Here is a 24,989-nt window from a genome sequence, read left to right as displayed (position 1 = left end):
CAATAAATATTTGTTAAAATATAAATTAATGTTATTTTCTTTCTAAAAGTTGGCCTGTCCCAGAATGTGTCACTTTTTCTTTTTAACATAGATTTTTTTAATAGAAAAGACTGTTTCAGAGAAACAGAGAGCTCTCTCTCTCAACATCATTTGTTGCAAAAGAAATAAATCTTTGTGTTTGAGCTGTTACCTGTTTTAGATTTATCTCTCATTCACATAAAACTCAATGTTAGCATTCTGCACCTGCAGTGGGCTTCCCTTCTCTAGAAGAAAACCCAAGTTCCTTCCACCTGGGAAGGACCATGTTGAGTTCAGAGCTGGAAAGACTCGCTGTTCATTTGCTTCAGGACGGAGAAGGGGAAGAGCTGGGAGGACGGGGCGTGGAGGTGGCTCACCTGCCTTACACTCCCCTGTGATCCAATAGTACTCTGTGCTTGGCCACGCCCAGCTGTAGGAGAGACTGGCAGCTAGGTTCTGGGACAAAAACAAGAGAAATATCTTAATGGTCAGTTCCAGGGCAACTCCAAATTTAACAAAGAGTTGTGTTTCAAGAATTCCTCTCCCTTAACTAGGCTTATTGTGGTGATCATTTTGCAATATACACAACATCAAATCATTATGTTGTACACCTGAAACTAATATAATGGTATATATCAATATAGAGAGAGAGACAGACAGAGTGAAATGTACAAGAATAGAATTAGCGTCAAAGTCGCAAGGGCTACCGAGGTGGCACTGGGTGAGAAGGAAAGGTCACAGGAGGCTTCCTTCCTTAGACGGTCGGGGGGCAAAGACACACCAGACAGGTTCACAAGGTGGGCAAGCAGCCTATATGCCCGGCATGCTTTTTTAGCGGGGTAGCTAGGACTTTTTTTTAAATTTTTTATTGTTATGTTAATCACCACACATTACATCATTAGTTCTTGATGTAGTGTTCCATGATTCATTGTTTGTGCATAACACCCAGTGCTCCAAGCAGAATGTCCCCCCTTTAATACCCATCACCAGGCTAACCCATCCCCCCACCCCCCTTCCCTCTAGAACCCTCAGTTTGTTTTCCAGAGTCCATCGTCTCTCATGGTTCGTCTCCCCCTCCGACTTACTCCCCTTCATTCTTCCCCTCCTGCTATCTTCTTCGTTTTCTATTTTCTTAACATATGTTGCATTATTTGTTTCAGAAGTACAGATCTGTGATTCAAAAGTCTTGCACAATTCACAGCGCTCACCATAGCACATACCCTCCCCAATGTCTATCACCCAGCCACCCCATCCCGCCCACCCCCCACCACTCCAGCAACCCTCAGTTTGTTTCCTGAGGTTAAGAATTCCTCATATCAGTGAGATCATATGATACATGTCTTTCTCTGATTGACTTATTTCACTCAGCATAACACCCTCCAGTTCCATCCACGTCGTTGCAAATGGCAAGATCTCATTCCTTTTGATGGCTGCATAATATTCCATTGTGTATATATACCACTTCTTCTTTATCCATTCATCTGTTGATGGACATCTTGGCTCTTTCCACAGTTTGGCTATTGTGGACATTGCTGCTATAAACATTGGGGTGCACGTACCCCTTCGGATCCCTACATTTGTATTTTTGTGGTAAATACCCAGTAGTACAATTGCTGGATCATAGGGTAGCTCTATTTTCAACTGTTTGAGGAACTTCCATACTGTTTTCCAGAGTGGCTGCACCAGCTTGCATTCCCACCAACAGTGTAGGAGGGTTCCCCTTTCTCCACATCCCCGCCAACATCTGTCATTTCCTGACTTGTTAATTTTAGCCATTCTGACTGGTGTGAGGTGGTATCTCATTGAGGTTTCGATTTGGATTTCCCTGATGCCGAGCGATGTTGACCACATTTTCATGTGTCTGTTGGCCATTTGGATGTCTTCCTTGGAAAAATGTCTGTTCATGTCCTCTGCCCATTTCTTCATTGGATTATTTGTTCTTTGGGTGTGGAGTTTGATAAGTTGTTTATAGATTTGGGATACTAGCCCTTTATCTGATATGTCATTTGCAAATATTTTCTTTTGCTGTCCAAAAGCTTTTTATCTTGATGAAATCCCAACAGTTCATTTTTGCCCTGGGTTCCCTTGTCTTTGGCGATGTTTCTAGGAAGAAGTTGCTGCGGCTGAGGTCGAAGAGGTTGCTGCCTGTGTTCTCCTTTAGGATTTGGATGGACTCCTGTCTCACGTCTAGGTCTTTCAACCATTTGGAGTCTGTTTTTGTGTGTGGTGTAAGGAAATGGTCCAGTATCATTCTTCTGCATGTGGCTGTCCAATTTTCCCCACACCATTTGTTGAAGAGACTGTCTTTATTCCATTGGACATTCTTTCTTGCTTTGTCGAAGATGAGTTGACCATAGAGTTGAGGGTCCATTTCTGGGCTCTCTATTCTGTTCCATTGATCTATGTGTCTGTTTTTGTGCCAGTACCATACTGTCTTGATGATGACAGCTTTGTAATAGAGCTGGAAGTCCGGAATTGTGATGCCGCCAGCTTTGCTTTTCTTTTTCAATATTCCTCTGGCTATTCGGGGTCTCTTCTGGTTCCATACAAATTTTAGGATTATTTGTTCCATTTCTTTGAAAAAAGTGGATGGTATTATGATGGGGATTGCACAGAATGTGTAGACTGCTCTAGGTAGCATTGACATCTTCACAATGTTTGTTCTTCCAATCCATGAGCATGGAACATTTTTCCATTTCTTTGTGTCTTCCTCAATTTCTTTCATGAGTATTTTATAGTTTTCTGAGTACAGATCCTTTGCCTCTTTGGTTAAATTTATTCCTAGGTATCTTATGGTTTTGGGTGCAATTGTAAATGGGATCGATTCCTTGATTTGTCTCTCTTCTGTCTTGTTGTTGGTGTATAGGAATGCCACGGATTAATGTGCATTGATTTTATATCCTGCTACTTTACTGAATTCCTGTATGAGTTCTAGCAGTTTTGGGGTGGAGTCTTTTGCGTTTTCCACATACAGTATCATATCATCTGCAAAGAGTGAGAGTTTGACTTCCTCTTTGCCGATTTGGATGCCTTTGATTTATTTTGTTGTCTGATTGCTGTGGCTAGGACTTCTAATACTATGTTGAACAGCAGCGGTGAGAGTGGACATCCCTGCTGCGTTCCTGACCTTAGAGGAAAAGCTCGCAGCTTTTCCCCATTGAGAATGATATTCGCTGTAGGTTTTTCATAGATGGCTTGTATGATCTTGAGGTATGTACCCTCTATCCCTATACTCTGAAGAGTTTTGATCAAGAAAGGATGCTGTACTTTGTCAAATGCTTTTTCTGCATCTATTGAGAGGATCATATGATTCTTGTTCTTTCTTTTGTTAATGTATTGTATCACGTTGATTGATTTGCGGATGTTGAACCAGCCTTGCAGCCCAGGGATAAATCCCACTTGGTCCATTTCTATTTTTTGGAACAGTTTCAGGAGAATAGGTATTAATTCTTCTTGAAATGTCTGATAGAATTCCCCTGGGAAGCCATCTGGCCCTGGGCTTTTGTTTGTTGGGAGATTTTTGGATGACTGCTTCAATTTCCTTAGTGGTTATAGGTCTGTTCAGGTTTTCTATTTCTTCCTGGTTCAGTTTTGGTAGTTGATACATCTCTAGGAATGCACCCATTTCTTCCAGGTTATCTAATTTGCTGGCATAGAGTTGCTCATAATATGTTCTTATAATTGTTTGTATTTCTTTGGTGTTGGTTGTGATCTCCCCTCTTTCATTCATGATTTTGTTGATTTGGGTCATTTCTCTTTTCTTTTTGATAAGTCTGGCCAGGGGTTTATCAATCTTGTTAATTCTTTCAAAGGACCAGCTCCTAGTTTCGTTGATCTGTTCTACTGTTCTTTTGGTTTCTAGTTCATTGATTTCTGCTCTGATCTTTATTATTTCTCTTCTCCTGCTGGGTTTAGGCTTTATTTGCTGTTCTTTCTCCAGTTCCTTTAAGGTGTAGGGTTAGGTTGTGTATTTGAGACCTTTCTTGTTTCTTGAGAAAGGCTTGTATTGCTATAGACTTTCCTCTCAGGACTGCCTTTGCTGTATCCCAAAGATTTTGAATAGTTGTGTTTTCATTTTCATTGGTTTCCGTGAATTTTTTAAATTCTTCTTTAATTTCCTGGTTGACCCATTCATTCTTCAGTAGGATGCTCTTTAGCCTCCATGGATTTGAGTTCTTTCCGACTTTCCTCTTGTGATTGAGTTCTAGTTTCAAAGCACTGTGGTCTGAAAATATGCAGGGAATAATCCCATTCTTTTGGTACCGGTTGAGACCTGATTTGTGACCTAGGATGTGATCAATTCTGGAGAATATTCCATGGGCACTAGAGAAGAATATGTATTCCGTTGCTTTGGGATGGAATGTTCTGAATATGTCTGTGAAGTCCATTTGGTCCAGTGTGTCATTTAAAGTCTTTATTTCCTTGTTGATCTTTTGCTTAGATGATCTGTCCATTTCAGTCAGGGGGGTGTTAAAGTCCCCCACTATTATTGTATTGTTGTCAATGTGTTTCTTCACTTTTGTTATTAATTGCCTTATATAATCGGCTGCTCCCACGTTAGGGGCATAGATATTTACAATTGTTAGATCTTGTTGGATAGACCCTTTAAGTAGGATATAGTGTCCTTCCTCATCTCTTATTACAGTTTTTGTTTTAAAATCTAATTTGTCTGATATAAGGATTGCCACCCCAGCTTTCTTTTGGTGTCCATTAGCACCCCCTCACTTTCAATCTGGGGGTGTTTTGGGGTCTACAATGAGTCTCTTGCAGACAGCATATGGATGGGTCTTGTTTTTAATCCAATCTGATAGCCTGTGTCTTTTGATTGGGGCATTTAGCCCATTTACATTCAGGGTAACTATTGAAAGGTATGAATTTAGTGCCATTGTATTGCCTGTAAGGTGACTGTTACTGTATATTGTCTCTGTTCCTTTCTGATCTGTGCTGCTTTTAGGCTCTCTCTTTGCTTAGAGGACCCCTTTCAATATTTCTTGGAGGGCTGGTTTCATGTTTGCAAATTCCTTTAGTTTTTGTTTGTCCTGGAAGCTTTTTATCTCTCCTTCAATTTTCAATGAGAGCCTAGAAGGATATAATATTCTTGGCTGCATATTTTTCTCATTTAGTGCTCTGAAGATCTCATGCCAGTCCTTTCTGGCCTGCCAGGTCTCTGTGGATAGGTCTGTTGCCAATCTAATGTTTCTACCATTGTAGGTTACATATCTTTTCTCCCGAGCTGCTTTCAGGATTCTCTCTTTCTCTCTGATACTTGTAAGTTTTACTATTAGATGTTGGGGTGTTGACCTATTTTTATTGATTTTGAGAGGGGTTCTCTGTGCCTCCTGGATTTTGATGCCTGTTTCCTTCCCCACATTAGGGAAGTTCTCTGCTATTATTTGCTCCAATATACCTTCTGCCCCTCTCTCTCTTTCTTCTTCTTCCTCTGGGATCCCAATTATTCTAATGTTGTTTTGTCTTATTGTATCGCTTCTCTCTCAAATGCTGCCCTCGTGATCCTGTAGTTGTTTCTCTCTCTTTTTCTCAGCCTCTTTATTTTCCATCATTTGGTCTTCTATATCGCTCATTCTCTCTTCTGCCTCATTTATCCTAGCAGTTAGTGCCCCCATTTTTGATTGCACCTCATCAATAGCCTTTTTGATTTTGACTTGGTTAGATTTTAGTTCTTTTATTTCTCCAGAAAGGGTTTCTCTAATAACTTCCACGCTTTTTTCAAGCCCAGCTAGTATCTTTAAAGTCATGATTCTGAACTCTAGGTCTGACATCGTACTAATGTCCGTATTGAGTAGGTCCCTGGCAGACGGTACTACCTCTTGTTCTTTTTGCTGAGGTGATTTTTTTCGTCTTGTCATTTTGTCCAGAGGAGAACAGATGAATGAGAGAACAGAATGCTAACAGGTTAACCACGTCCCCAGCAAACATACTCTATACAAATCAGAAAAGACCTGAAACCAGGGGAAAAGAAAGGGAAAGAAAGAAAAAAGAAAGAGAAAAGAAAGAAAAAAAACAAAAAGAAAAAGATAAAAACAAAAACAGAACAATACAAAAAAAACCTGAATATGATCAAATATGATCAGGCTAGTGCATAGATCAGTGCCACACACTAGATTTTGGACGTATTTTGGTCTGTTAGAAAAAAGTGCCTCCTAAAATTTTAAAGGAAGAAAGACTTATATATGTACAAAATAAGGGTTGATACAATGAAGGGATGGATGATGACTATGAAGATGAAAATTATAAAAGATTTTATAAGAGGAATTGATACGATAAGAAGTTGTTTGAAAAAAGAAAGAAGAAAATTTAAAAAAAAAAAAGGGAGAGACTGTGATCAGGCAGGAGACTAGAACAAAGCCATACACTAGTGATTTAGGGTATATTTTGATCTCTTAGAAGAAACTGTATCTCAAAATTTTAAAGAGAGAACAACTTATATGCCAAAAATAAGGGTAACTACTATGAAGGGATAAAATATGACTCTAAAAATGAAAAATAAAAAATGTTTTTTAAAAAAAAGGGATTGATAAGATGTTGGTTGAAAAAGGGAAAAAGAAAAATTAAAAAAAGACAGTTAAAAAAATTAACTTTGAAAAACTAATGAATCATGGTAAAAAAAAAAAGCCATGAATTCTATGTGTAGTATTCCCCTAGCGCTGGAGTTCTCCCGTTCTCCTTGATCGGTAAACTTGGTCTTGGCTTGCTGGCTGTTCGTGCTGATCTTCTGGGGGAGGGGCCTGTTGCCGTGGTTCCCAAATGTCTTTGCCGGAGGCGGAATTGCCCCGCCCTTGTCGGTCCGGGCTAAGCAAGCTGCTCGGGTTTGCCCCCAGGAGCTTTTGTTCCCTGCAAGCTCTCGGTACAGCCTTGTAGGACCAGGGTGAAAATGGTGGCCTCCCAATCTCCACCCGGAGGAGCTGAGAACTCGGGGCCCCGCTCCTCAGTGCGCCCCCAGAGAAAAGCAGTCACTCCCGTGTCCCCGGTCTCCGGCCGCACTCCGCGCTCACCCGGCCTGCGACCGAGCGTTTCTCTCTCTGGCTCCCGACACCGTGTGGAGTCTCCAAACCCAGCAGATCCCTGCGGTGCGCTCCCGCGCCGCTCCTCCCGGGGGAGGAAGGGGAGTCTCCCCGGATCTGCCGCTTGTTGGGTCCCTGCTGGAGGAGCAGTGGCCCGACTGGGCCGCGGATCACAGTTTATGGCCACCCCGAGCTGAGAGCCCGCACCTCGGCTCCGTCTCTGCAGCCGGCTTCCCCGCTCCGATCCCTGGGAGCTCTGCCGCACTCAGGCACCCCCGGTCTTTCTGTGACCCCGAGGGTCCTGAGAGCACACTGTCCTGCGAGGGTTCCACCCCCCGCTTAGCCACTGGAGCGACGTCCCTCCGCGGAGTCGACTTCTAAAAGGTCCGATTTTGTGCTCCGCGGCTCTAGCACTTGCCAGAAGCGGCCGACGGAGGCCCCCTCCCCCGCCGTCTATCCTCCCGAATATCGCCTCGGATTCACTTCTCCGCACGTCCTACCTTCCAGTAAGTGGTCGCTTCTCCGTTCAGAGAGTTGTTGCTACTCTCTTCTTTGGTCTCCTGTTGAGTTCATAGGTGTTCGGAATGGTTTGATCCCTATTCAGCTGAACTCCTGAGACCAGACGAAATCCACGTCTCCTACTCCTCCGCCATCTTGCTCCGCCCTCCGGTAGCTAGGACTTTGATCGGCATCGCATGCGTTTAATTTCTGAACTGCCTAAACTGACCCACTTCTCTGCCTTCCGGATGAATATATAAGAAAACCCTTACCCGTCTGAAGAAAATTACATGAAACCAACTTTTCTTTTTTCTCTTATTGAAACATATCTGACATATAACACTGTGTAAGTGTAAGGTTTACAATACATTGCTCTGATAACATTTACACATTGTAATATGATTGCCATTATAGGGATAGTGAGCACCTCTAGCCTGTCACGTAAGTATCATTGCTCTTTTGTGCTGGGAATAAGTGGATCTCGTCTCTGAACAGGTTTGATGATCCTAGTACGGAACTGTCTAGATTCACTACACTGTGCTTCAGATCTCTGGGACTCTTCCACTGGTTGTAGCTTTGTGCCTTTGAACATCTCTGTGATGCTCCTACCCCGGCCCCTGGTGACCACCCTTTTACTCTTGGTGCTTCGAGCATGGTGTTTTTAGATGCACGTTTAGGGCACACCATGCAGTGTCCCAGTGTCCAGCACTCACTTCTGTTTGCTTCTGCCTTTTCTCTCTACTTTCCTAGCTCTTTTTTTTTTTTTTTTTTTTTTTGCCACTTCTCCCCATCTCTCACTCCTTTAGTTCTGGACCCTTCCATTCCCCTGTCTCCTCTCACGGTGTCAGACTCAGGGCCTCGATCATCTGGGAGGAGCCGGTCCAGCTAATCTCCTTCTCATGCTGGGCTGCAGATGCCACACTTCCACCCTTGTTTCATTTGTGATGAATCAATCCAAAAATAAGTATTGAGGGCAGAGTATGTGCCAAGCATCCTTGGGCACGGTGGGGCCCAAGAGGATTTTGTTCCCAGGATGTCAGAGAGCTGACCAAATTAGCGAAATTCTAGGGTCGGGGTAGGCTGTGGTGTGACCCTGGAGCTGTCGATGAGCTCCGTGGCTTTATTTGAAGTGTTTACCTTCTCCACGCCTGCGTTTTTCAACCATAAAATGGACATTATAAGAGGGCCTGCAATGGAAGGTGCCAACAGAGGCCATGCAAGATAATTTATAGGAAACCTTCACCACAGAGGGAGCTGCGTAATGCTAAGATGTATGGAGTTCTTATCACCTCCTCAAATTCATGCTGAATTAGCAAAATGACGATACCGACTGTCCTGACATCCGTGGAGCAAGTGATGGGTTTTCAACTCATCTGTCATTTCAAGACTGATTCCCGGAGCTACAACGTCGGCTCCAACCTGCCCGCCATCCCCGGCCCCACACCTCCTGCTAGCATCTGAGAGAAAGGCAAGGGTTGTACGTACCAAGTAGGCAGCAAGATGGTCTCAGGACCCCAGCCCCAAGTAGGTCTGCCTAGTTTAAAGCCACGGGTTCCAGGGAGGGTAGTGGTTCCCTCAGCTGCGGTTTGGGGCTTGGAAACGACACTGTGTGCTGGAAGCCCAAGCACACGGGGGTGGGGGGGTGGGTGCGGCTTTGTGTGTGATTTTAACTGGTGTTGATGTTTACTGTGGCCAGTGGAAACTTCCTCCCCCAGCGGGGCGACTGAGGCTAATGCTCATGCACCACATATGGCCACGCCTCAGTGAGGACTTCGATAAGAATCATGTCTTTTGGAGACCAGCTCTTGGGGAGAGATTGCTCTCTTTGTCATTGTTTGGCCTGGAAATAGGAAATTCCCTTCCTGCAGTGATGCAAGGCAGCCTTTTGATCCTCCTCCAGAAGCACACATATGCTCGCACAGCGTCCCTCCTCCAGATCCCTGAAGCTGGGCTCCACTTGCAAAATCCATGAGTCACAGGATTCCGGTTGCACAATGATATTGATGATGATCAGAACGATTTCTAACTTTTTAAAATGCTTTCTTCTCGGTTCTTACTTCATTCTCAAGCAAATGGGAGAAGCAAGCCCTGACATTACTGTTCCTTATGTCACCTATGAGGACACGGTGGCCCAGAGGCGCCGACAGCGCAGAGCCCGCAGGGGGAGAAAATCGGAGCCAGCACGCTGGTCTGCCGAGTTCCGGCCGTGTTTTCTGTCCGCCCTCTGATCCCCGCCCCCCCATTACCGAATCGCCACTCTTCTCTCTCTATTCAGGGAAGAACCACCTCATCCAAGCTTTGGTTGTGACATTTCTCTAATTTTTTCCCTTCTAACCCGCCCCTAAGCGCACACAGCGGCCCCCCGACGTCTTCACTGCTCCCACCCCCTCTTGCTGCACCAGGTGCCGTCCTCATTGCCGCAGCCCCTCCCAAAAATAACCCTTGAGACTCTGTGATCCACAAAACAAAACTGAACTCTTCACGCCACACGAGAAGTCCCTACCTACTTCTGTAAGCTCACCACCAGGAAGAGCCTTTGGTCCGGGCGTCTCATGGACCTGCTGCTCTAGGAGATGCCACGGGCATGGGCCTGAGAGCCAGCCCTGCCCCCCTTCCCGGGACACCCCCAGCGAGCAGCTGAGGCTCGCTCGCCCACTAGACCTTCTCTGGCCACTGCAGCCAGCAGGAGTCTCACTCTGCAGCTTGCCCACCTCCCACCCGCCACACTGCAAACCCTGCCTTAGGTCCCACAGGCATTATTGTGTCATTCGCTCTCCCCACAGAACCCCAGAAGCTCGAGTCGTCAAACATGTGCTATGGTCGTCTGTACACAACAGACAGTGGGCACCGGTGGGCTTCCTGAGCTAAGGGAGAGTTCCAGAGCATGTGGGAGAGGAGAGGCAAAGGGATACGGAAATACGGCCAAGAATTTGCAGTGTGATCCCCCCAAGAGCCACAGCAATGGCGCTCAGAAGGCAGCCATTGTGGACGGAAATAATTCAGTCTCCCAGCGAACTGGGTTTTCGACACGAGGAAAGAAAAAGCCGTGGAGCGCCCTAAGACTTCAAGATAAGGGAACAAGTTCCCTGTGGTCCGTTGGAGGGCACTATTCAAAGGCACACAGTGTGGCTACCAGCTGGCGGAGTCTGCTGCAGGAGAGAAAACTGGGGGTGTTTATGTCTAAAATTATGTTTAATGAAAATGTGTATTTCCTATATATCTCCTGCTGGCTACTCTCAAAGACCTTGCTGTGCCCCCTGACAAACCCTGGGCGAGCTCACAAACCTAGTTCAAAAGGCAGAGCAGTACCCGCTGCCTGATACCGCCTCGTGACAGGCTGGGGTCTGCATTCTCGGGAAGAATAGCACAAAGGGGGTGGCACCGGGGTGTCGATGACTCTGTGTGTCACTGGTGCCGTTAGCCTGGTCACTTGGCTGGACTGCCCCCACTGGCCACCTCTCCCAGGCCAGTCCCTCACTCATGGCACTGGAGCATACAACCCCGTGAATGGCTCCAGGGGGATATCTATTGCTCGTGTTCTGCCTTGGACATGTCTGTCCTGAGAATCTGAGCAAACCTTACAACCCAGTTTCTGTTACTAGATAACTGGAATTTTTTCAGAATCCATCCTTGCTAAGAGTTTTTTCAACAAGACAAATGGTCAAGACCATGTCCAATATTACCTACCAGTTGAGTTTAGGTTAACAGAGCATCACTTCTGGCATTTGGCTGGCAACCTGAAACAGCTCAATTACACTTTCAACTAGACCAGAACCATTTTGGAAAAACTAACATTTACACCAGGCAGGAGATGCTGGCTAGAGGCGGGTCTCAAGATTCCCAAATACATCATAATTATCAATAGCTAACGTTGGCAGGCTGTTTACTACACACCTGGCATTGTGTGAGGACTAACTGAAACCTCACTACCATCCTCTGAGTTAGTATGACTCTTATTTTATAGATGAAGAAATATACCATCTCTCTTTTTCCCACACTTGCTAGTAAAGGCCCGTACTCCACATTTCTATGCTACACTGCCCCTTGCAAAATGACTTCATTCTGCCATAGAACACCATCTATAAGGCATTGCTTTAGTGGTGGGGAATTTGGAGTTTGAGAGGGTCTTTGCTGTCTAGAATCCAAATATTCTTAAAGAATGAAGCAGCATCTGAATTCTACGCCTGACTCAGCCATCAATCAAGACCGTCTTAGGAGGTCTTCCAGTACATTAGACAAAAGGCAAGCATGGCCATCACTGACTAAGCCAGTTATGTCCTGAATGTCCTGTGCATTCTAGCCCCAGACCCAGTATCGTGGGAAATCCAGAGCAGCGTAAGATATCAGCCCTGCTCTCAAGAAGCTTAGAATATAGACACGGAAGCAAAAGTCACGTGTGAAATGATCACCAAAAGCTGAAGTGGCAATGACCAGGAGCTCAGAGATCCTGAAGTGCTTGGAGAGGCTCACAATGGAGCAGAGCTGGGGGGACTTGAAGGGCGGTCAGAGAGGCGGGCACAAGAGAAGGATGCACCTTCCCGGCAGGATGACGGGCCGGGGAGAATGCTGGACACGGCATCTGAGGGGTGATGGGGACACGGTGTCACAGCCCTGGGCCAGTCTCAGGAGAGAAGGGGCAGGGTGGGGGGTGGGGAGCGGCCAGCCTGGGCACACTGAACCTCCCAGGGCTTCTGACCTTGCCTTGCCTTGTGCCTCGAAGCCTCCGTCCAACCAAAGGACCGGGGTTCCTTCTTAATTTGCAGGTTACTTCTGTGTGACTCATTGTACTGATCGGTTCTCAGTCACAACTGAGATCAAGAAAACCACGAAGCCCAGGAGCTCCTGGGTCCCATCGGTAGCCTGTGACCCCAGCCTTAGCAGAAGGCAAGGAGTCTCTGCCCTGCTGCGCCCTCAACTTTGTCTCCATGGTCTTTATCACTTTCATTCCCTGCTCCTCACTTCATTTCTTGTCCCTTCTCTCCTCTGACCGCCCTCCTACTCATCGACACGTCTTCTTCTGTTGTCAGGGAACGGTAAAACCTAAGTGCCTCCTCCACTCGGTCAGCATCTATTCTACCTCCTTCTTAACGTGTTTCCTGGCCCTTCCCCTTGTGAGGACCTTCCCCACTTCTGAGACTCGAAGCACTGAGGCTCAGCGCCTCTCCCCGGCCCACAGCGGGGCAGCAGCTGTGGGGCAGCGACCCCCCTCACCCTGCCCCGGGCGCTGTGCAGGGAGGACCGGGCTGGAGGCATCTGTCACCATTGACCGGGCTCCTCGTGGTGACCTGGCAGTGAGCCTCCTCCATGTTTCCTGGGGATGGAAACAGCAAACACTAATACAAGGTCAGATCTTCCCGCCGTCTCATTTCTATCCTGCCTTCTGGAAGGAGGAGCCAATGTTAAAATTCCTTCCCTGATAAGGCTGGGGCATCCTGGACCCAGCTGCCTGTAGGTTGCATTGAGAAGCCATTTCTCCAGGCAGTTCACATAGCAGCCCAGAGAAAGGAGCCCAGGCATCTCCCAGGAAGCCTATGTGTCTTCCGAGTCAGGTATTTACAGAAGGAGTGTCTCCCCAGAAGAGACGAAGGCGGTTAAACAGGGTCGTGCTCTGTCCCGTGACGGCTCTCGGGGGCACGAGTCTCCACCAAGCCAGGCGGATCCCAGAGTTCTTTCCCCGGGTAACAAGGACCTTCCCTCTTGGGTGATCCTTTCCTTCAACAGTTCTTCCTCTGTCCCTATTTCATTGGGTCTCTTGTCCCCAGATGACCTGACTCCTGCACGACCTGTGGTCCTGGAGCCATGAAGTGCTTTAGTTTTGTTGCTGTGTTGAGTTTCCCTCCATCCACCAGCGTTTGCTGCGTGACCCGTGGAGCCAGCTCTGGGCTGGGCCCTGAAACCATTTACAGAATTCAGAGAAACCGGGCCTTTAAACTGGAGGGACCCTAGCAGTCACCTAATCCAAGCCCTCCGCTTACAGGTGAGGAGCCCAATGTCCAGTCTGCTGGAATTATTTGCTCAAATTCACATAGGCTTCTCGTGATGAAGCTGAGAAAAGTACTCAGCTCCCCATAAATCTCTGGCTGCGATTGTGAAACCAGATAAGGAAGTTTATTAGTGAAGCTCTGAGAAACGAGGCCATGAAGCAGCTAGCGGACATCTCTCACACTCAGTCGGCTGAATTCTTCAGGGTCACTTGTTTTCCCTGGGTTCTGGGCAGGTGGACCTGGACGGTGATTGTCCTGCCCGCCTGCCGATCCCAAGATTTCCGTTCACTGACAGAAATCCCTGATGGAATACACCGTCTCTTTCCAGGGCGTGTTGAGTGGCACAGAGATTGCAGGGAGAGTAAATATTTTACACCTCTCTAGGGAAAGGCAAAGATAAGCACCTGCCCCAGAGAGCACTGGTAAGTGTCAACAGCAGCTTATCCTATTTCCCACATTGGAGAAGAGGGGAAAGATGAGCTGTATTTCACAGACGCCAAAGCTTCTTTAATTTGTCTGGCTCTGCTCTCATTACTAACCCAGAACGGCATGACAGAGCCCGGGGGCTGCATTAAAATTCTCCAACAGAGGTGTTCATCAATAAGCACCAAGGATGGCAATACAGAGGGGGAAAATGATCCCTCAAAGATCGTAATGAGGCTAAACAAAACCCCCAACAAATAACAAAGCGGAATCGCTGGGCGAATCAGTGACAAACTGATAATATTAATTGAATGTGAAAATTTTCTGCCTTAGGAGACATTGTGGCCCAGATGAGTTCCTGAGTTCTCAGATCTGGGAATGGGGTGCTTCCAGATGGTAAGAGAGAGAACACATCGCCCACTGGGGATACAGAACAAGACGGTGGTGAGCTCACTAAACTTGGATCCCCCACAGGTCAACGTGGGAAGGTCCAGATTCTCATAGTTGGAAAGAACCTCAGGGTTTTTTCCATTTCAACTTGCAATTAAAAAATGGACTGCAGTGTTGGCTTTTAGTGACTGTTGGTTATTTTCTAAATACTAACAAGTTATTAATTTGGACGTTCTCATCATTTCTTAATACCCTTTCTTTCAATCCTGTTTTATTGGCATGGCTACCATGTTATTGAATGTGCACATATAATGTGGGTGTGGTGGCGGGTGGGGGTACAGACATGTTCATGCCATAGCCCTCAGGAGCTTACAGTACAACAAGGAACATGACATACTTTGATATTCTTGAAGAGTTTATCATTTCCTCACGAACGATTTTGCTTGTTGAAAGCCCCTCCCTCTATATAAATAACCAAAACAAACTGAAAATCAGGAAAAATTATAAACATGTTTTCCCATGTTTCCCAGCTCACCGCTAACATTCCCAAGGTCATCTGGCTTGGATCCTGGTCATCTGGCCAGAATCCTACATGGTTTGGAAGTGGAGAAGTTCCCCTAGAAACATCATCATGGGTTTTGAGACAAGTCGTGTGTCTGCATCACACCTCCTTCTGAGAAGACACAGGGGACGTGCAGAGGAAGGCTGGATAAGAGAGCAAGGAACCTAGTTTGGGGGGGGAAAGAAAGTAATGACTTATGACCAGAAAAACACAACAAAAGAATTTCCGGGAAGCGTTATTCATGAGAAGGAACAGAGAACAACCACACACAGCCCAGGCACCAAGCGGAAGCTTTTATGAGAAGCATTTTCATATAAGGTAAGAATGGGATACAGCAAGGTACACAGAAAAGCAGGACAGAGGAGCAAAAACAGATGTTACAAAATGAGGTACAGAAGGAAACGGTCAATGCTTAAAGATTGTAATTTAAAAATAATCCTGACAGAGACAGAAAGATGAAAACAATAAATTTAGAAAAAGCATCTTTGTAGATTTTAAAATAAAAGGAAAGTCCCACAGGTTAGGAATTCTGCAACTGCTTTGTGGTATAGGGTTGAACAAATAAATATATTGTAGATAATGAGACCTAAGGGTCTCACTGTCAGAGAAAGAACTTACAAGTAAGGAAAAGAGAGAAGGCTAGAAAAATCCCGTTGTGCTTGTTTGGAGTTGAAGGTATCAATGGGGACTTATAACTTCATTTTAATATATGTACTGAAAAATAGGGGCATAAATACAGATGTGTGTATGCATGTGTTCTATGAATACATATATACTCTCAGCTATATCCGCTGAGGGCAGCTAGAAGCAGCAATGATAGCCCAGTATCAGTGAGCACAATTATCATCCATGACTTGGCTTCTAAATACTATTCTCAAAAAAACAAAAATAAAAAAACACCTAAAACAAAAACAGAACCAAGGCTCTTTAGCTGAAGTTGTTGATTCCAGGACTGAAACAAACAAACAAAAATTCGAGATGAGCCCGGAGCATCTTGCAGAGTTAGAAAATGAGGGAGCAATGAATAAAAATGCACATACTAAATGGGGACAGAAACCAGCCTGAATGAGCTCACAAAGGCCAAAGTCAGAACAACTTGAGCACATAAATAAGTAAAATAAACAACAATAGTACTGGATTGTAACTCAAAGAATAAAATGAACATCTGTTGAGTTCACACTGATAGAAATAAATAACAGAATAAACAAAGGGATGAATGGAGGGGCAATTCTTCTCTACAGCCGAATTCTAATTAATAAATGTAGAAAGAAACAAACAAACAAAAAGTCACCAGTAGAACAACAGAGTCATATTGGTACAGGCAAGATCCACTGGTAAAGGCTAAAATTCGTGCATGAAAGTTTAAGCAGAAACAGGATATCTAGAGAATCCCAAAGTATTTTCCCCAAAATATTTCGGCTAAAAGATTAACTTCACAGCAGAGAATCATGGCAGAGGCCACTTTGGCCAAGGGACCGAGGCTGACATACCAGTAACACATGTCGACATGCTGTGCCATCTGATAAGGTGCCCAGAGAAGGACATGTCCCCTCGGTGGGATCCTTCCTACTAAGGCACAGTCTCGATCTGATCATGAGAAACAAGAGGAAAATGCAAATACCTCACCAGTATTCTTCAAAAGTACCAAGGGCATGGGAGTCAAGGAAAGACTAAGGAGCGGTCACAGACTATAAGGAGACCTAACCAAGGACACTCGTGAATAAACCTGGTGAAATCCAAGTCAGTTCTGTACTCCCCTCAATGGCATCCTATGAAGGTTCATTTCTTAGAGTCGAGAACTGTTCTATGATTATCTAAGATGTTGACTGAAGGGGAAGCTGGAGGAAGAGTATATGGAAATTCTATACTATTTTTGGAACTCTTCTGTAAGTCTAAAGTTATTTCAGAATAAAAAGCTTAAAAGACAGGAAAGCCCCACTGATGAAAATAATAAAAAATGGCAATAGTCAGTAAATTAATGGCATCAGGCAGCCCATATTACATGGACTTCTTAAACCACCTGGAAGAAACCACCTGTCCAAACAAATGTCTTTATGAAAGAAAATGATAAAGACCCTGTTTTATTGGCTGCACAGCATTGTGTGCTTAGCTGACCATCCCTCATGTGGGTCAGCTCTTGACTTCTCCTCTATGAGGCTCTTCCCCTCCTTCATCCACGCTCCTGCTTCCGTGTAGGGTGAATTAGCACTCAGGCCAAATCCTTCCTCTTCAGTTATTTCCCAAAAGGCAAGAAGCAGAACACAATCCAGTCTGAGGGGCTTCTCTGAATCCCAATTATAGCATTGGCTGAGCGGAGGCAGCCTTCTGAGGAGAAACCCCTAATTCAGTCTGCGGTGTGCTCAGATGGTAGATGGCAAGGGGACCTGGCTGGATCCCAAAACAAGGGAGGAAAATGGAGGATGGTGTTCTCCCTCAAGCCAGGACGCCAGCAGGGAGATGGCTGTTCCGTACCATCAGCCGACCTCCCGAGTCTGGCTCCGGGCTGAGCCGCAGCATTTGGGTCCTCACGCTCGGAGAACTAAAACCCCACTCATCGGGGCCTTCTGGAGAGATGGACAAGTGAAGGGACACATCCTGTCCTTTGCCTTCTGCTCCATTTTTTGCTGAGGAGTCACAGAGGACACTGATGAGAAACAGGAGACAAGGAGCAAGGAAGATTCCCACTGTGTGGGTGCCTGGGCATCTGAGAATGCGAATCTTGCTCCACATGCTGTTGCTTATGTAATCCTTCACAGGATTTTGTATCTGCCTTCTGAGGACAGCCTCACAGCAACCTCCTTCCAGGTGAGGAAACGGCCAAGCATGGCCATAACGTACAACTTACTGATTGTCTGCTATGTGCTAAACTCTGTGCCAGGGACTGGGGATGCACACACCAGTGAACAGTTAGCCGCGGCCTCTGCCACACTGGTTCCCCGTGGCAGAGACACTGACGGCTTCCCTTTGCTAACTCCCATTTTCCTTCCTAAAGTGTGATGGTAGGTGAGCCTGCCTTGGACTCCATGATCAGGACAGACATTTCAGAGGGTGCGAGGGTATTGCAGAGGGGCAGCAAGGACGACGGGGGGTCGGCCAGCTGCAGAGGAGGAAGGGTCCAGGAAGAAGGGGCCTTGGGAGAGGCCAGAACCCATGACGCTGGGATGGAACAAACAAGTGGGTGGGTCACACGGGAGGAAGTGAGAAATGGCAGAAGCCAAGCCACGTGGGGCCTCCAAGGCCACATTAAAGATTGGCATTTTAGCACGAGTATGACGGGAAGCTACGGAAGGGTAGCTTGATGCAGATGGAGCACCCACATATCATTCTTGCACAGGGCTCCAGGCAAGGCAGGCAGAAGCTGGGATAAGAACCAGAGTCTCCTGACAGCCCATGTTCTTGGCCGATTACCTCCCTGCTGCTGAATTCAAAAGTCTATAAAACTCCAGGCAAAACCTCTAAGTACGCATGTTGGATCGGCCTGTATGTATTTATTTTACTCTGCCCCAAAGTGTCAGTAAAGGAATAAAACTGTAATAAATCCACAAATTAAAACCACAATGAGATACCACCTCACACCAGTCAGAATGGCAAAAATTAACAAGACAGGAAACGACACGTGTTGGTGAGGATGCGGAGAAAGGGGAACCCTCCTACACTGTTGGTGGGAATGCAAGCTGGTGCAGCCACTTTGGAGAACAGTGTGGAGGTTCCTCAGGATGTTAAGAATAGAGCTACCCTACGACCCAGCAATTGCACTACTGGGTATTTACCCCAAAGACACAGATGTAGTGAAAAGAAGGGGCACATGCACCCCAGTGTTCATAGCAGCAATGTCCGCAAGAGCCAAACTGTGGAAGGAGCTGAGATGCCCTTCACCAGATGAATGGGTAAAGAAGATGTGGTCCATATATACAATGGAATATCACTCAGCCATCAGAAAGGATGAATACCCACCATTTGCATCAGCATGGATGGAACTGGAGGGGATTATGCTAGGTGAAGTAAGTCAAGCAGAGAAAGACAATTATCATATGGTTTCATTCATACGGGGAATATAAGCAATAGCTCGGAGGACCATAGGGGAAGGGAGGGGAAATCCAAAGGGGGAGAAATCAGAGAGGGAGAAAACCATGAGAGACTCTGGACTCCAGGAAACAAACTGAGGGTTTCAGAGGGAAGGGGGGAGGGGGAGGGAGTAACAGGGTGATGGGTATTAAGGAGGGCACGTGCTGTGATGAGCACTGGGTGTTATACATAACTAATGAATCACTGAACACTACATCAAAAACTAATGTACTATACAGTGGCTAACTGAACATGATAAAAAAATCCATAGATTAAAGAGATAGAGGAGAAAACGGTACAAGACAATAAATAACAAAATAAGAAAATTGTGGATAATGAAAAGCAGGCAGAAGAACGGAGGCAGAGGAAACCCAGGTGTCCACATGGAGGAATGCTAAGTGGACCATTGACAAGAAGCAGGTCAGGTTCCGCCTGGAATCCTGGAGCTGCTCAGAAGTGGGGGGCAGCGGTCTCAGGCTAACCAAGCTGGGGCCGAGGAGCAGTCTGTACAACGAGGAGTTCGATCTCGGCATGCCTTTCCTCAAACACACGGGACGCGGAAGGGTGACTTTGGGGGGAAACTGCACCAGAGTCTCCGGGAACAGCAGACACCATCAATGGGGGTGATGGGGACCGTCACCCCCTTCCCAGTGCTGGTCACGACACTCACCCCCTCCCCAGTGGGAGAGTGGAAAACAGCCTGAGAGAAGACCACAGATTTAATTTTGGAGGAAGGAAATAATCCCAAAAGGAGTTCACTTGATTAATACTCTATCATTAACAGTTTTCCAGTTAAAAGAAAAAAATACCTGTGGTGGGCAGAATAATTACCCCAGAGGTGTCTGGGTCCTAGCCCCTAGAAACCTGTGACCATGTTGTCTTTTGTGACATAGATGTGATTAACGTAAGGGTCTGGAAATGGGAGAGTAGCCAGGTGGGCCCAATGTAATCACTGGGGTCCTTAAAAGCAGAGAATCATTCCCAGCTGTGGTCCAAGAGATGCAGCACTGGAGCTGTGAGGGTGAAGGAAGATACCATGAGCCAAGGAGTGTGGGCGCCTCTAGAAGCTGGAAAGGACAAGGAAAGCGACCCCACACCTGGGTCCCCAGGAGGAACCAGTGCTGCAGATACCCGTGTGGGACTCTGCGCTGCAGGATTATAAGATAATAAATCTGTGCTGGTTTAAGCCACCAAGTCTCTGATAACTTGTTACAGCAGTAATAGTAATAGAAATTATAAAAAAGAATAGTAATTACTATTACCATAGTAAAAAAAAAAAAATTTACCAAGACATGGCAAATAGTATGGAAGTCAATTTTTGGGGTAACTGGTTGGAAGCAGCGGGCTCCGGGCAGTGACAGACAGAGCTCTGTTCTTTGTCAGCAAGGTGTTTTCCTGTCTGATGTCTTGGCTCTCTGCCACTGGGATAAAAAATGTGTTCTTCCATTCTGTTCAGCTAGCACAGTGTTCCCCTTACTACCCTATAGGAATAGCAGGATCCCATATGACGCACGAAAGGGAGAGTTTTGTGGCTTAGACCAGAGAAGGAAAGAAAATGAATTTAAAATTCCTCCCCCCAGGGAGAGGGACTTTCTCTCTCTTGCTCTCTCACTCACGCTCTTCCTTTTAACTTGGTATTTCATGTACTATTTGCAATCATATCAAAGATGATAGGAAATGGCATGGAAGGAATGTTTCCTTGCCGCTGGTAGCATGCCTCCCTCGCCTTGACTTTTCAGCCTGTGCCTCTCATCGACCGGGCGTCTCCTAGCTCTTCGACACGAAAGAGTCACAATGATCTCTTAGCAAATGTGACAAGCGTCTTATACCCATGGGATAAGCATTCAATAGACTTGTGTTAATTATCTACTACCGCCTAACAAACTACCCCAAAACTCAGACTTAAAGCAATAAACATTTATCAGCCCACAGTTCAGCAGGGGTTTGTAGCACAGGGACCATCAGGAGTTGCTGTCAGATGAATCAGGTGGAGGCTCTTCCAAGATGGCTCCCTCACATCCCTGGCGAGATGGTGCTGACTGCTGGTGGGAGGCCAGCTCCTCACCATGTGGACCTCCCCACAGGATGACTTAAGTGTCCTCACAAAGTTGTGGCTGGTTTTCCCTAGAGCAGTGACCCAAGAGAGAGCCAAAAAGAAGCCACAACGCCTTCTATGATCCAGACTGGGAAATCCAGGCCCATCACTTCCACAATACCCTCTTGGTTACAGGTCATCCCTGTTCAGTATGGGAGGCAGGGGGTGGACACCAGATGAAAACTCTTGGAACCATGTTGGAAGCAGTACTCTAATTGTAGAAAAAGAAAACAATGACAAATCCAGGTTTCAGTGGTTTAGGAGTTGCCCACACTGCATTTTCACGTTGACTCGTCCTGAAACCTTCATCATCAACCCACTAAGCCAGTCTTATGCTCCACCCTCCTCAACCCCAATCCTTGCCTTTTGCTTGTGGTCAAAGATTACAATCCACTGGCTGAGAGCTGATCTTTAATAGCTTTTTTTTTTTAAGATTTTATTTATTTATTTATTTGAGAGAGCGAGAATGAGAGAGAGAGAGAGAGCACATGAGAGGGGGGAGGGTCCGAGGGAGAAGCAGACTCCCCGCTGAGCAGGGAGCCCGATGTGGGACTCGATCCCGGGACTCCAGGATCGTGGCCTGAGCCGAAGGCAAGTCGCTTAACCGACTGAGCCACCCAGGTGCTCCGAGCTGATCTTGACTGACACGTGGGGAGAAGTGATGGCTGGCAGTGTTGGTGAATGGTTTGAGTCACTGCTAAGTCATTTCTCTAACCTCCAAATTTCTTCTCACACTCAGGGTGATGGGACCACCCCAGCAGACTTTCTGAGAGATAAGGGAATTTATATGTGATTCACACAAAGCAAACTTTAGCCGACAAGTTGAAGGCCTCCCACAAATTTGATTTGGTGAGTCACTTTGACTCTATTGCTGAGTTCACTCATCTGTTGAACAAGAGTGGAAGAGATCAGTGGTTCTTGAATTTGACTGATTATCTCATTCTTCTGTGTTAAAATCAGATTCCTAAGCCCCATCCATGAACATCATGATTCAGTGGGTATTTGATGAGGTCCCAGCATCTACATTTTATATAAACTACTTCAGATGGTCTGATGGATTAGGGATCATTAAGCTAGCTCAGATTTTCTCGACTGGAGATGGTAAACCCTTTTACTTTGGGGAGAGGAAAATGGTGGGTGTTTTTTTATTCCTTGAAAAGAGTTTTTACATGTTGAGAATGGACTAAATGACCTAGCAGATGGTCTTCCAGCTATAAATAGCTAACACTTTATGCTTCTAGGTAGAAAAAAGTTTGTGTATGGTGGTGTAAAATCTTATACAGTAGATTTGGTCTAGCATGAATTTATCTAAAGTTTTGTAGTTATTACCACTTTCTTCTAGAGCAGTAGTTCGTGATCGCTAGTGTCAAAAGAATCACCTAGCCTAGAATTTTCCCTGGACCAGGGTTTCCAAAATTTCCCTTAGAGCCACCTGGTGGCGCTTATTAAATGCACTACATAGAAACTAGATCTCTTCCCTGGTTCTACTTTGGAATATCTAGGTCACTTTGTGAACAACAGTTCCAAGCAAGTCTGGGAGAGTCTGTTCTTAGAAGCTGTAAGTGGGGGGTATCTAGAGGTAATATAACGCCATCTTGTCCTTCGGCACATGAGGTGGGAGAAGCCACCCACCTGGCTACGGTTACATAGCTGGCTGTCTAAAGTTCCACCTAAACTGCATATTGCATATTGTCTTTTCTTTTCTTTTTTTTTTTGAGAGAGAGAGAGAGAGAGAGGCAGGCAGGGGAGGGGGGCAGGTGGTGGGGAGGGATAGAAGGAGAGAGAGAGAGAGAGAGAGAGAGAATCCTAAGCAGACTCCCTGCTCAGCACAGAGCCTGACTTGGGGCTTGATCTCATGACCCTGAGATCATGAACTGAACTGAAACCAAGAGTCTGCTACCTAACTGAGTCACCCAGGCGCCCCTGGACTGCATATTGTCTTAAAGGGTTTTTGAATATTAGGTCTCTAGAAGCAGTGTGGGCCTGACACACCTGGTTGGTCTCACTGAAGACAAATTAAAGCAATAAGATAATGCAAGTCAGGAAGAGAAAACGAATTAGCAAGTTCATTTATGCCCTGTCAAAATTTTAAAAAAACAAGAAAAAAGGAAAGCTAATAAAGGCCCTAAAAAAATGTTATTTAACCCTGTGAACCAGATATTTCCTGGAGTCCAAGAACTAGGAGTTCCAGTGGTAATTAGGGGAAGACAAATAAGCTATTCAAATTATAAATAGGAAAAATGCTTTCTAACCACTGGCTGCTTTCTCCATATTATTTCAAGGGTGACCAATTCCAGTAATAATCACAGGAATACCTAATTTGGTGGAGATCCCAAATGGATTGTAAATTATGGTTTTATGACAATGGAAACAGGCACTCACTAGACAGCTCCATGGAGACCATAACCACAGAACAAGGAGAGAGTGAAAGCGTTTATGATGTTCAGTCAGGAAACTGGCCACCTTGATTCCAGACCCCTTGAGGGGTTTCATGCTGACAGGGAGCTAAACCTGGAGCCCTCACCCAGCCCTGGATGGCTGACAACTCCTGGACTCTGCATCAGTTTTGACCTCCACCAGCCCGATGTACGGACTCTTGACAGGTGCTTCTAATCCTGAGGCCCCCTCCACGGACCTGGGAGGACCCCATAAGTCCAAAGGACAGTCCAGGCTCCTTAGGAGAGGGTAGGAAAACACACTGTCTTAGAGTCTCATCCCTGGTTTCTGCTGGAGGCTGTGGGGGCTCAGCTCTGCTGTATTTCTGCTACTCATGCTGCAGAGAGAGCTTCTGAGAAGGGAGGACTCCACCCCCTTCCCACCGTCCTGCCTTCTCTCCATCCCCTCCCTTCTGCCTCCCCAGGGAAGAAAGAGTACCCAGTGTGGTTGGCTAGCACTTGACATTCTTTGGACCACACTTTTAAAATAGGTGATGTCATTGTATTCTAAGCTTGGGCACAGAATGCTCCCTTACACTCTCCTCCTTTCTGTCCACCCCAGGCAGAGGAGCACTCTCCCCTGACTCCCTCCATGGGGTAAGGAAGGAGATGCCCTGCTCTGATGACCCTCCACCCTGTTTTCTCTCTGCTTGTCTTCAAATGAGCTTGAGGGTCCTAACTTCTTGTCCATGTAGCCAGTTGAGAAAATAGACTTGGAATCCACTAAACTCAATTCTGTATGACCAATTATTGTAAGCCTACATTGGGTCATTGCGAGGTTCTTGGTCGGTAGTTCAATTCTTACCTAACTTATAAAATGTAGGTAAATCCACCATTGCTCAGAGCCCCGCAGGGCAAAAAAAAGCAAGACATACCAGGAATCCTCAGTAAGCAGCATCCAAGGGCTGTGGTCTCTTATAGCCAAAGCCCCTCGGTCTGAACCCTGATACTGTTCCTTCTAGGTTTGTGACCTTGAACACACATTCACCTTGCCTGGTCTGGTCCTCATCTGTATATGAGACAAAATAATGGTTGCCAACTCAAAAGACTATTGTGAAGATTAAGTGAGTTAACACATGTAAAGCATGATGTTTAAAGTGCCTGGAAGATTGTCAAGAATAATTGTTTCTGTTATTGTTCCATTATTCTTAACATCAAGATAAGAAGTTATCACTTTAAGAATCAATGTTCGAGTTGAAAAATGCATGGTATCTCTAGAATTATAAGGGCATAAAGTAGATATGTGGGGTTTGGTTGACATTTTGCTCAATGTTCATCAACAACCACAAAATCTAATTTGCCCTTAGATGGTCTCAGTAGAAGTAGATCATCCAGACTGAAGAGGAATCGTCCTGGGCTCCTCTCATTAGGTAACAGTGCATCTGAGGCAGTGCCCCTCTGTGAGGCCACAAAATTAAGGAGCATTAGCAAATGGGAGCATGATCAAAGGACAGTAATCAGGATGCTTAATACAGGCAAAGAAGACAAAGTGTTGGG

The sequence above is a fragment of the Eumetopias jubatus genome, unplaced genomic scaffold, assembly GCF_037043125.1.
Source record: "Eumetopias jubatus isolate StellerSeaLion01/CBP00866 unplaced genomic scaffold, mEumJub1_p1.0 scaffold_14, whole genome shotgun sequence".
NCBI lineage: Eukaryota > Metazoa > Chordata > Mammalia > Carnivora > Otariidae > Eumetopias > Eumetopias jubatus.
The sequence above is the reverse complement of the archived record's forward strand: the minus strand, read 5'-3'. Positions refer to the sequence as shown.